Source organism: Crocodylus siamensis, chromosome 3 (assembly GCF_052110815.1).
Source record: "Crocodylus siamensis isolate JL-2025a chromosome 3, ASM5211081v1, whole genome shotgun sequence".
In the NCBI taxonomy this organism is placed as follows: Eukaryota; Metazoa; Chordata; order Crocodylia; family Crocodylidae; genus Crocodylus; species Crocodylus siamensis.
Window position 1 is genome coordinate 183,471,554 of NC_143397.1, and position 12,886 is coordinate 183,484,439.

The 12,886-nt window shown below is 46.5% G+C and overlaps 1 protein-coding gene across 2 annotated transcripts in view; it reads right to left on the reverse strand.

The window, feature by feature from the left end:
• LOC149869207 (ethanolaminephosphotransferase 1-like) overlaps positions 1-12,886 on the reverse strand; it is an 85,779-nt gene that overhangs the window by 21,348 nt on the left and 51,545 nt on the right. The window lies entirely within an intron of this gene.

The following is a 12,886-nucleotide window of genomic DNA, read 5'->3' on the forward strand; positions in this document are numbered from 1 at the left end:
ACTGCAGAAGGTTGCAAATATATTCTTCAGTGTTTAAGAGGAAAGGATTTTTCTTGACAATCGTTTTTATTGGACCAACTAAATTGTTGGGATAGATTTAGATAGGCTTTCAAATGCAGGGCATTCTTCTTTGGGACCCTTAGGCTAAGGAAAGACATTACACATAAACCAGTTTAAGTGATCAGAAACTGGTTTAAACCTGTAATAGAACAGAAGTTCAGTGCATATAAGCCAGTTTCAAAATGGCTGAAACCAGTTTGAGATAAACCTGGTTGAACATAGTATCAGATTTAAGTGATTAAACTCAAACTGGTTTATACAATGTCTGTCTCAGACTCCTTCATGGTTTAAGTTAAACCAGAGTCCCCCAGCATCCCAGCATGCTCTCTGGACAGGGCTCTCTATTCCAGCCCAACCCCTCTGCTCCCCAGCTGGAGCAGGGACAGGCAAGGGCAGGGACCTGGCCAGACACTGGCCACAGACAGGAGCCTGCTGGCTCACCTAAGGGGCCGTGCCGGCTGGCCTCTGGCCATGCTCCCACCCGGCCACTGGAGCGGCAAGGGGGAAGGGCTCTTGATAGGGGCAGCAGTCCCTGTCATGGTATCTGGGGGGCACAAGCCTCTCCCCAAGCCCCACCAGTGCAAGCCCCCGGGAAGGGGCTCACACTCTGGGAAACCATGACAGCTGCTGCCCCCATCACAGTTGCTCCCCTGGGTTATTCCCTCCTCTGCCCCTGCGGGACCGCAGCAGGGTCTGCTCACCGCAACAGCTGCTGCCGCTCACTATGTGCCTGGGCAAGCAGCAGAATAAGCCCCTTCCTGCCCCCTCCACCAGATGCTGGAGGAAGGAAACACTGGAGGGAGGGGGGCTGGAGGGGGCTTATTCTGTCACTGGCCCCAGGTGCAGAGCAAGTGGCAGCAGCAATCATGGCAGGCAGACCTCACTGCGGTTCCCCAGGGTCAGAGGGGGGAATAACTCTGCTCCCTGCCCCTCACCTAAGGAGCTCTGCTGGCTTGCCTCTGGTCCCATCCCCGCCAAGCTCCTGGAGCAGCAAGGGGGCTTAATTGTGATGAGGGAAGCAGCTCCTGTCATGATTTCCTGGAGCATGAGCCCCTTCCTGGTAGGGGAATGCCCACCTCGCAGTGTGGCCCTGTGCTGGGAAGAGACACCATAACAGGGGATGCTGCCCCATCAAGAGTACTGCCCCCTTGCCGCTCCATCAGCTGGGCAGAGGTGTGGCCAGAGGCCGGCTGGCAGGGCCCCTTAAGCAGGGGGCAAGGAGCAGGGTTATTCCCCGCTCCCTCTGGCATCTGGTGGAGGGGGCAGGAAGAGGCTTCTTCTGCTGCTTGCCCCAAGCAGGGAGTGAGCAGCAACAGTCAGGGCAGGCAGACCCAGCTGTGGTACACTGAGGGTAGAGGAGGGAATAACCTCCCTCCCTGCCCCCTCTGCCTCAGAGGGCTATGCCAACCGGTGTTTGGCTGTGCCTGTCCCCACCACTGCAGCAGCAAGAGGGGAGAAGCTGGCAGACCCCGACCCAGGTCCATGCCAGTAGGACAGAGAGGGAGAAATTGGCCACGTCAGCCCAGGCTACTGCCCAGGCTGGCGACGCCTCACCCACAGCACAGCTTCTTTGCAGCCAAGGGCCCACTCTAGCACCCCCCAGCTCCTGGCCTGAGTGACTGCAAGCGTGTGTCTGCATTTTTTCAGTTCAGTTTGTGCACTTGCAAATCGGTTCAACCCAGACAGGTTAGACTAAACTTCAAAGATTGAATCAATTTAGGCTTCAGCTTTTTGAATGTCTGTCCCTAGGCTTAACGTTTAATACTCTGAGCTACCCAAAGACTATTCAGCATGATTATTTAATCTGCAATAAAAATGATGAGAAATCACTATGAAATGAATCATCAGTATGCACTTGAGATAATATATATAGGCAATATATTGAAAATAAAAATAAATGATCTCCCTTCATTTACCATTAAGACATGCATTTAATTGGGCTTTGATCGGTGGTTTGTATTAGCATTCAAGACACCTGCACTCCTGCTCCTGAGGTTGACAGAAGCTGTAAGTATTCTAGATACAGTGGGAGGGAGCGTAAATTCTGTAGCAATGTCTCATTCTGTAGCAATGTCTCTTGGTAAATCAAAAGCAGAGTAAATAGACTCCAAGCAGTGACACAACAGTCAGTTGCCTTTAGCCAGTGGAGATTTGAATGTTTGTTATGATGCTTAGTCTTTAAAATGAATTAACCCATGAGATATGAATGCCCACCTTATGGATTACAGTCAAAAAGGCCTTTGCAATATATTGCACAGGGTTAATATTAAAAGTGATTTATGTATACTTTAAAACTGATAGGAGAAAAAAAATCCTTTCCTTACCAAGCAAATGTGAAATTCTAACCATGACTATTAATCATAATATAAAAAAACAGGGGGTTTTTTGTCCCCAGGAATAAAAATTAAAATACTATCATTTTCCTACCCCCTCCATACTGGGTACACCTAGAGGTGAAAATGCTGCTGGATGGGATTACCGTATTTCACAGTGTACAAGTCAACACGGTGTAGAAGTTGACCCCATTTCTCTGAGTCAAAAAATTAGGATTTTCATAGATCCAATGTATAAGTCAAGCTAACTTTTTGGATCAGATCAGAAATATGAGGTCAACTGATACTGGCCCCTGCGCACCCTCATTGCAGGCAGGACACATGGGGGGTGGACATGTACAAGGTCAGCACACCCAGAGGGGCCGGGGCGAGGCTTGGTACTTGGATGGTGTGGCCCAGGCTGCGCTGCTCACAGGGGGTGGGGCCAGCACTGCCTGGGCTCCACCAGCTAAGCACTAAGCCTGGCTCCGACCCCAGCCCCTGTGAGTGGCACAATAGAGGTGACCCAGGCAGGCTGCGCTCCTTGCCACTGCACACAGGCAGGGGGCAGGAAAGGCAGCCAGCTCCAGTGCGCAAAGCTTCCCCAGTGACACACAAGTACCAGTAGAGCCACACGCCACAAGGCAGCAGCGCCTGCATGGGCCATGAGCACCTATTGCCTGCTGCCTGCTGTGCACCATGGGGTGGGGGGAAGTGTGTGTGGGGTGTCCCCACACCCGCCACCCTCTCTCACACCCCACATGCCCACACCTTTCCCCATACCCACACCCTGTCCACTCAAGCTCCACATTCCCACCGCCCCCCTAAGCATGGGCTTCACGCTCCCGCCAGCCTCAGCCCCATGCTCTGTGCTGCAACTCCCCCATCTCTACCATTTCCCTACCTGATGCCCCAACCACTGCAGCAGGGAGACAAAGAGCCACTGGACACCAGGGAAGCTGAGTACCCCAGCAGCTGCAGCAGTGGCAGCAGCAGCCTTGGCTGGAAGCTGTGTGCTGGCCAGGCTGGGCCCTGGTTACAGTGTATAAATCGAGGTGGAAATTTAAGGGTCAATATTTGGGATTCAAACCTTGACTTATATACTGTGAAATATGGTACTCCAAAGTAAAGTCACCCTGGGCAGGTGTCTACACGTGTGCCGATTTCGAAGCAGATTTTCTACTCCTGGCAGCAGCCTGATTCCACCCGCTCTGGCCCTGCAGCACCCAGGGGTGATCTAGGCTAGCCCGAGGGCAGCTCTCCAATTAGGGGTAGGGGGCTTGGAAAGAGCTGTGGGGGAGTGGAAGGTCCCAGTCTCCTTCCCTAGTCCACTGGTGGGGCAGCTTAGGAGCTGGGACCTGCCCATGATCAGAACAGTTCCCGGCCAGCACTGGGCTTCACAGTGAAGTTTGTACATGCAGTCCAGAGCTGACTGGGGACTGCCCAGAATGGGAAAGTCCCCAGCCAGCTCTAGACTGAATGTACAGACTTCCCCATGCAGCTCAAGGCTGGCTGGGATCTGTCCTGGTCAGGGGCAGGTCCCAGCTCACTCCAGGCTGGGCAGGAAACTCTCCCCATGTAAGGATTGTGGAGCGGAGCCTGGGATATTGCTCCCAGCACCACAATTGCAATCATGGAGCTAGGTCTGGGAGCAATCTCCAGCCCCCACTCCACAATGGCAGAGTTGGGGTAGGGAGCAATCTCCCGAGCCCTGTTCCTTGATCACAATCACAGAGCAGGGCCTGGGAGCTCCCTGCTGCTGGGTCAGGGGGACGTTGTCCCCACGAGGGCTCCAGTGGCAGAGCCTGCCCCACCAGCAGGCACCTCCTAGAAGCAGGGAGCAGTCTTCTACCCCCTTTTGCTCAGCTGACCAGGAGCAAATTTGATCCCAGTCAGCCATCTACATGTGCAGCAGATTACTTGACATTTAATTTGCTACTTGCATTTGTAGGTAGCAAATTAACTGCCAAGTAAAGCAAATTACTGTGCTGTAAGGGTCTGCACATGCAGATGGTGACACTTACTACGCAGTAATTTGCTGTACTGCACAGTAAAGCATCTCATGTAGACGTGCCCACTGATACCTTGGCATATGGATCAATCTAATAATGAGAGCAATCCTGCCAGTAAGAAGCAGCATTGTTCCTCAACCAAAGTAACACAAGTTCCTTTTAGTGGGACACTGCACTATATTTGCACTGTTAGGTATAGAAGTACCTACATATGATTCACAAGATAAAGATAGAGATTTTAAATAAAAATCCATGGTGTCAAAAACATTTCTAATCTGTTGTGGTGTTTCTGAGATCTTTAGAGCAGAAGAATTGCTCTATTATTTTTAATAGTCAAAAAAATGAGTGAAAGCTAAGAGGTAGCATTTTCCAAGGAACGCCTCAAGTCTAATGAGGGGTGCCTTGATTCTAATAAGGTTGAGAACCACTGACCTAATAATTGGAACAGAGCCCTGAAAACTAGGATTTCTAGCTTTAATTTTCTGTCTTTATTTATGAGACCTCTGGTAGCATATTAACATCAACAGTTTCACACTAGAATACCTCAAATTATTTTCTAACTCCTCACTACGCACCTAAATAAAGAGGTGTATTAGAGATGCTGATTTTCACACATGCAGAACAAATACTGATTCCTCTGATTTGGGGAAAGAGACTCACATTTTTTGTCTACTTGTATACCATCCACTTCAGTGAAGCCCTGCTTTCATTGGGATATTTATATCGTACAGTCTAAGGAATTGTTTTTAACATGGTTCAAAATTAAACCTGTGGGGCTCAGAGCCGCAAGATAGCAGTACACCCAAGAATTTATTAGGATGTAATTTTTGTGCCAAAAGATTGCCCACCAAAAATTCAGTTTTAATTAAATCTTCTTGTTATGGGAAAAAGTAGCTTAACAAGAATCTTTTGAAAGGAAATCAAAAAATACAGTAGAAGAAAAAACAACCACTTTCATTCCGGATGGTGTTTTCCATTTCATTTAGGTTCTCAAAAAATCAAAAGCTTCAGGCTTCAATTTAGATTCATGGATATTCCCTTCCTCCCCTCTTTTTTCTCTCCTTTTTTTCAATTTTTCATTCCTTCTGCCCCTCCTTCACTTTTTCAGAACAAAATGAGGGAAGTTACGAGATGAAAACAAAGTGAAAGGAAAACGTTTACTACTTTTAAAAAATATTTTCACACTTGCAACAGTAGGTAAAGAATAAACAAAACATTATGGAAAGCAAGGGAAATCTCACGTTTTCACTTCCATAGATTTCATAGACATTAGGGGCTGGAAGGGACCTCATGAGATCATCAGGTCCAGCCCTCCCATCATAGACTTTTTTCAACTCAAAAAGTGTGAAAAATGTTTCAAGACAGAAGATGGGTGAGGTGAGCTACTGATTCCATACAACAATTCCTATATTTGTCAGGTTTCAAATGCCATGGTTTGGGGTCTTCATTAATTAGTTTATCATCAATAATGGATTTATTATTAAACCTACATACATGAGAATGGGTGATCATCACTCAACACAGACAACCGTCACAAAAGTTAGGGCAAACCCAAATATAATATATACCACAGAAACAAATGTAATATAGTCTTGTAAAAATTTAAGATATTTCCTTGGAGGAAGTTCAACCTTCAGACCTCAAACAGCTCTTATTACTCTATTCACATCTAGAGCTTGACCTTGCACTACTGAACTTTTTACAAGTACAGACACTGACTTCAGTGGACACAAGTTATTGGAGTTACCAACCAGTCTTAAAGGACTGAAATATACAGCAGTACACAGATTACAGAATATTCTTCCTGCTGCGCCATTGAAGCCACACCAGTGATACACAACTAACCTAATATAAGCTCTAGTATCACTTCAAACCACAAAGAAGTTTCTAACCTCCAATTTATATTGGTATTAGGAAGCTGGAAATCTTTTTTGGATTGTTGGTTGTAGCCATGTTAGTCTAAGGACATAGGCAGACAAAGGTCTTTGGGTAGTTGCAATATCTTTTATTAGACAATTAAATAGTTGGGAAAAGTGTTCTTTGCAAGTTTGGGGGCACAAACACCCTTCTTCAGGCACAAGGAAAATCTGCGCATTCAGGAATAATTTCTTTAACATGCAAAAGTAAAATTTTACTTTTTGGAAAACATAGTTTTAAAAATCTTTTGTAATATCACTATCATGTCTAAGCAATGGGGGCAAAAGTACTGGCCCTTTGAGGTTCCCTGGGAAGGGCTGAAACAGTTACAACAGCCAGGGAACATAAGAATTGGTGTTGCGGGGTAATTGTGGTTAAATGCCAACAAAGAAATGTCATTCAATAGGGCCTTGTTGGGCTGAGGTAATTAGATGCAGCTGAGCATAGCCTGGCTCAACACTTTTGACTACTTTATTGCTGAGAGAGAAACAGATTTTCCTGTCTGAAAGTCAGGATAGGGAGTGCTGAAGACTGAATTACTTTATTTATTTTGCTTTGTGTTTATGTAAGAGTTTGGTTTTGCATTTAAAGATGTGATGAAAATGGAGCCAGGAATTGTAAATATATAATGTGCTTCTTTTCACTGGGTGGCATAAAAGTTCCTAGAACGGTTTCTCTGCTTAACCAGTGACAACTGAGATTTCTGTGCAGTGACACAGACCCTGGCTTTCCTTCAGGCAGTTACAGCGTGCTAGGTGCTTAACAAGGAAGGAAAGAAGATCCTTCCCTTGAAGATCTGATAGACTTAAACATCTGTATCTCCTTTGCTTTTTGTAAATGTTGTCTACTCTGTAACTCCAGTTATAACAATTCTAAGGAAACGCATGTCACCTGGTAAAATTACAGTTTCTCTCGAAATGTTCTCATCGTTATATTAGGAGCTATTCCACTTTTACAAAATATGTTTCAAGGCATTTGCAAACCTCATCCTTGATCTTCTACCTTTAATTTCTTTACACTGTAAAAAGCATAAGCTAAAACACAGCTATTTTCACCACTACAGCTGAGCTCCTGGAGCATGTGTACAGAGGGAGGACAGGCATGAAACTGTACTCAGATACTTTGCTAAGTATTGATTAAGGAGGTATAGGATTATTTTTAATTGACCACTAGTGACCAATAAATACTGCCAAATGGTTAAGTGATGCCCAATTAAGATTTAATAACCCTGGTTGGGGCCTGGGAAACAAACACGTAAAAAGTTTTAGAATTTTGTATTGCTTTGTTTTTTTCTTTAAGTACCTGGGAAAGGCACTTATTTGAAAGTGCTAGAGAGAGCATTTTTAGAAGCAGTGCAATAACATGTTTCTTGCTATCCTGCCTATGTGTCCCCACTCTACAATGAGAGGTAACCTCTAAGAGAAAGTATTTTATTTCTTCTACCTCTTCATGTCTTACTGTATCTTTGACACCATTTTAAGAAACCACAGGATCTTGTGATATGGATCCCAAGGTACTAATAACTGAATGGAACCTGCTTATTGCACATAGGCTAATGAATAGCTATCAAATGGTAACCATTTCAGGTCACAATTCTGCATAGGGTGGCCATCATAGAGGGCAGCCTGGTTGTTCTCTGTCCTCTATTGATATGAAACCAAACGCCTTTATGTTCTCTATTTTTCTCTTGAGGAGAAAAATAAAGGACATAAAGGTATTGGGTTTCGTATCAATAGAGGACAGAGGCCCAAGTAGCAGAAAACCAGAATGTCCTCTATAATAGCCACCCTAATTCTGCAGCCAAATTCAGGCAAATACCCTCTGATTCAACATCAGTTCCACTAACTCTCATTTGCTTTCAATTGCTTTTAGAATTGGATTGGAAAGCGCATAAAAATAAACTGGAAGATGGATTTTAAGAGGGTCACAAAAGGCTATGACAACTCAGTAATAACTAACCAAAATAATGTATTTTCGGGGGTGTTCTCAAACTTAAAAACAGTCATAGATAACAGCAAGTTCCAGTAACAGCATTGGAGCTGCTCTATGACAGGGAACATTTTTAAGGCCTTTCTTGGTTTATGCATATTCAATCTGTCAGGACCAGTGATGGAGGAAACATTCAGACCTACACATTCACATCACCCTTGCCTGACTAGCATGAAATATATAAATGGTTGCTTGTAACTCTAAAGTTGTATTACAACAAGTTTTGCTCTGAGGTTGGTTTTGGTTGAGTGCAAAGGAAGAACAGAAGTTTGCCTGTGGGGATTTTATAGCTTTAAAGTATCTCTAACCCACAAATCTTCTTAGCATGCTGAACAGTGCCAACTAAAGGTTCATCCATGGCTTGTCAAGCACAAGGAAGGCTATTATTTTCCTCACTGCACTGCTTGTCATGTTTTTAATGACAGCAACAAAAGAAGTTAGATGAGTAGCAAAGGAACACTGCACTCAATGGATTTGCTCAGGATAGCATATAGCACTATCAGGCATCCAGTCTGCCATTTCTGGACAGGCTGGCATCCATCTTCTCCTGTGCTGGTCTTATGTGGATACAAATCATTCCTACAACCCTGCTCTCCCATTTCCAGCCACCAGGGGGCATTTTATGAGCATCCCCCAACCAAATGAATCGACTAACTCATGGGATATTACTGTAAACCTGCTCAAATTAGGCCATGTTCCAGAGATGGATCCAGAAAGGGCGCGGTGGCATAGTTGCATCCCCCACCCCACTTCAGACTTTGCCATGGGATTAGCAACTGGGGACTTAATTTTTAAGTCCTCAAAGTAGATAAGGAGTAGCACCCTCTCTTGCCCTTGGTGCTCAGCGGCACCTATCCCCCTTTCTATTCTCCGCCTACCCTGCCTGCTACTGCCACTGTCCCTGGCTGACCTGGGAGTAGGGGAAGGTCCAGAGCCACTCTTGCCCCACTCCAGATGGGCTGTGCCAGGAGCCAGGATCAGCCAGAGAGAGCAGCAGCTGCCTGATCCCCCACATGTTCCCAGACACCAGTCACAGGAGGGGGAACCTTCCCACCACCACTGCCACCACTGTCTGCGGTTGAGCCTGGCTGGAGAGGGCAGGAGCAGCTCTGGAGCTGCCCCCACTCCTGGGGTCACCCAGAGACAGCAGCGGATGGATAAGGAGGGGAATGGAATGGGAGGAAAGATGGGGGAGGAAAAGTGTCACTGAGCACCAAGGAGGACAGAGGGATTGCCAAAAGCAAGGGGAGGAAAGAAATAATCTTACCTGATTCAAAGACTTAAAAAACATACCTAGCTGCCATTCCTACAGTGTAGTCTGCCCACCCTGTCGGGGAGGGGAGAGGGGGGTGGAAGCTGGGGATGAAGCTACCTCTGCAGTACCAATCACTGCTCCTGCACCCCTCTTTACAATATCCTGGATCTGCCTATGTCAGTTGAATAATTTTTTTCTTCAGCATGCACAAAATTCTTATGTTATGGATCTGATGTATTACACATTACACAGTTTTGGCAATCCTTGGACAAGTCTAAATTTTAAATAAAGCAGGAAGGAAAAAAGAAACACATACATCCTTTCTAAACTGTGATGTATAGGACTACCTGAAGAACCTCTGTATCTTTATAATCTGTGAATATTGGCATAGACAATTGAGGGTGAAGATGATAACTTACAACCTTTTGAGATTGGGAAAGAAGGGAAGGTGGAATGTGTGTGTATTTAATACACACATTTAAATTTTCCCCTCAGATAAATTTACAGAGCTCCTAGTGTGTAATTGCTGTTAAATCTGTACACAAACTTTATTTGGCTTAGAGAATGCAAATATTTCCTAGGGAGCACTTCTAAACTGGATGTGCTAAACAGTTCACTGAAACAAGAACATCTTCTTCTATTTTTAATTAACTCACTGACACAAGACACCTAATGAAACAAAATGAATACAATGTACAGGTTCATTTCTTAACATTCTAGCTAAGTCCTGGAACTGCACAACTGCAAGAAATAAGGAGCTATAAAGATAATAGGGGATGGGGCCACAGGGGGACACGACGACACTTCCCAGCCAAGACAAGTGACAAGCACAGGAAGTACCCACATAAATGACAGGTGTCTGGACAGTCCTAGGATCAGGGGGGTGGTGCATGCACCCACAGGAGGCCTTAAATGCCTCTACACTAATGCTTGTAGTATAGGGAACAAGCAGGAGGAACTTGCCCTCTAGCTAGCTAACACAAACCCGGACATAGTGGTGCTCACTGAAGCCTGATGGGATTCAACCCATGATTGGGCAGTAAACATCAAGGGCTACAGACTGTACAGGCAGGATAGAATGGGGAGGAAAGGTGACGGTGTGGCACTGTACGTCAAAAAGCAAGACACATCCTCAGCAAACAGCACTGGATCAGAGGAGGGGCAGACTGAAGTGCTCTGGGTTAGAATACAAGGGGGTCATGGGGAAAGGGACTTAACAGTGGGACTCTACTACAGACCACCCAACCAGGAGGAAGAGCTGGATCAGGAATTCTCAGGTCAGCTCACGGATGCAGTTAAGTCAAGGGACGTAGTCATCATGGGTGACCTAAACTACCCGGACACCTGCTGGGAGGAGCAGTCAGCCAAGTCTGACCACTCATGTAGGTTCCTAGCCGAGATATAGGACCTCCACCTCACCCAAGAATTGCACAGTCCCACCAAGAGATATGCCTTGCTGGACCTGGTCCTGGCCACAAGGCAATGACCTGGTGAGGGGACTGCGGATTCCCAACCACCTGGACAATAGCGATCATTGCCTACTGGAATTGATCATTCAGCACAGGGTATCAAAGGCCTGCAGCAAGGCAGCAGCCCTTGACTTCAGGAAAGCTGATTTTAATGAGTTAAGGAGATTAGTCAGTGAGGCACTGAGGTCCCGGAGGGGAGGGGAGTTGGGAGTCCAAGACAAGTGGTCATTCCTTAAGGAGATGATCCTCCAAGTCCAAAGGGTGACAGTCCCAACGCGAATCAAAGAGTGCTCAAAAGCCCCCATGGCTCACCATTCAGGAACATCTGAAAGCTAAAAAGGAGGCGTACATCCAGTGGAAGAGAGGGGATATCACCAAGGAGGATTATACCTCCGTTGCTCAAGACTGTACTGGGGCTGTTAGGAAGGCTAAGGTGGACACAGAACTAGGACTAGCGACCAGGATCAAAGATACAAGAAGTCCTTTTTTAAATACATAGGGAGTAAAAAGAAGGCATCGGGTAATGTGGGGCCCCTGCAGGACACACTTGGCAATCTGGTGGTTACACCAGACAATAAAGCTGACCTCTTTAGCAAATCTTTGCCCCCCATTTTTCTGAGCAAGGACTGGGACATCCCCTCACCAGGATCCTGGACAGATTCAAGAGAGGCACAGCCAGGCCTAGGGTCAGGGAGGACCTAGTCAGGGAACTTCTGGTGTGGCTGGGTGTGTTTAAAACAGCAGGTCCAGATAATCTCCACCCCAGGGTGCTGAGGGAATTGGCAGAAGTCATTGCAGGACCCCTGGCACGGCTTTACAAGCACTTATGGTGCTATGGCCAGGTGCCAGAGGACTGGAAAAGAGCTAATGTGGTCCCCATTTTCAAAAAAGGGAGGAAGGAGGACCTGGGAAACTATAGGCCTGTTAGTCTTACCTCGGTCCTGGGGAAGCTCTTTGAGAAAATTATCCAGGAGCACATCTGCAAGGGACCAGCAGGGGAGATTATGCTCAGGGGCAACCAGCATGGGTTCATTAGGGGCAGGTCCTGTGAGACCAACCTGGTTGCCTTTTACAACCAGGTCACAAAATCCTTAGACACAGGTGTCACAGTGGACGTAGTCTTTCTGGAATTTAGGAAGGCCTTTGACACTGTTTCTCACCTCATTCTCATTAAAAAATTAGGCAAACGTGGCGTTGATGCCGACACAGTCAGATGGGTGGCAAATAAGATGTGGGGAGAAGTGGGCACGCTAGAAGGGAAGGACAGGCTACAACTAGATCTGGACAGGTTGCAGGGGTGGGTGGATGAGAACAGGATGGGATTCAATACCGACAAGTGCAAGGTACTGCACCTGGGGAGGAAGAACCAGCAGCATACCTATAGGCTGGGGAACTTCCTTCTCATCAGCACAGAGGCAGAAAAGGATCTTAGAATCACTATTGATTTCCAAATGAACACGGGGTGCCAAAGTGAGGATGCGATCTGTAAGGCTAACCACACCTTGTCATGCATCCACAGATATATCACGAGCAGGTCCAAGGAGGTGATCCTCCCCCTCTATGCAACATTGGTCAGGCTGCAGTTGGAGTACTGTGTCCAGTTCTGGGCGCTGCACTTCAGGAGGGATGTGGACAGCACCTAGAGGGTCCAGAGGAGTGCCATTCACCTAGTCAGAAGGCAGCAGGGCAGGCCCTACAAAGAGAGGCTACGGGACCTGAACCTGTTCAGCCTCCACAAGAGAAGGCTCAGAGGGGATCTGGTAGCTGTCTATAAACTTACAGGGGGAACCAGCGGGAAACAGGAGAGTCCCTCTTCCCCCGAGCACTACCAGGAGTAACTAGGAATGACGGCCACAAGTTTGACTGAGAGTA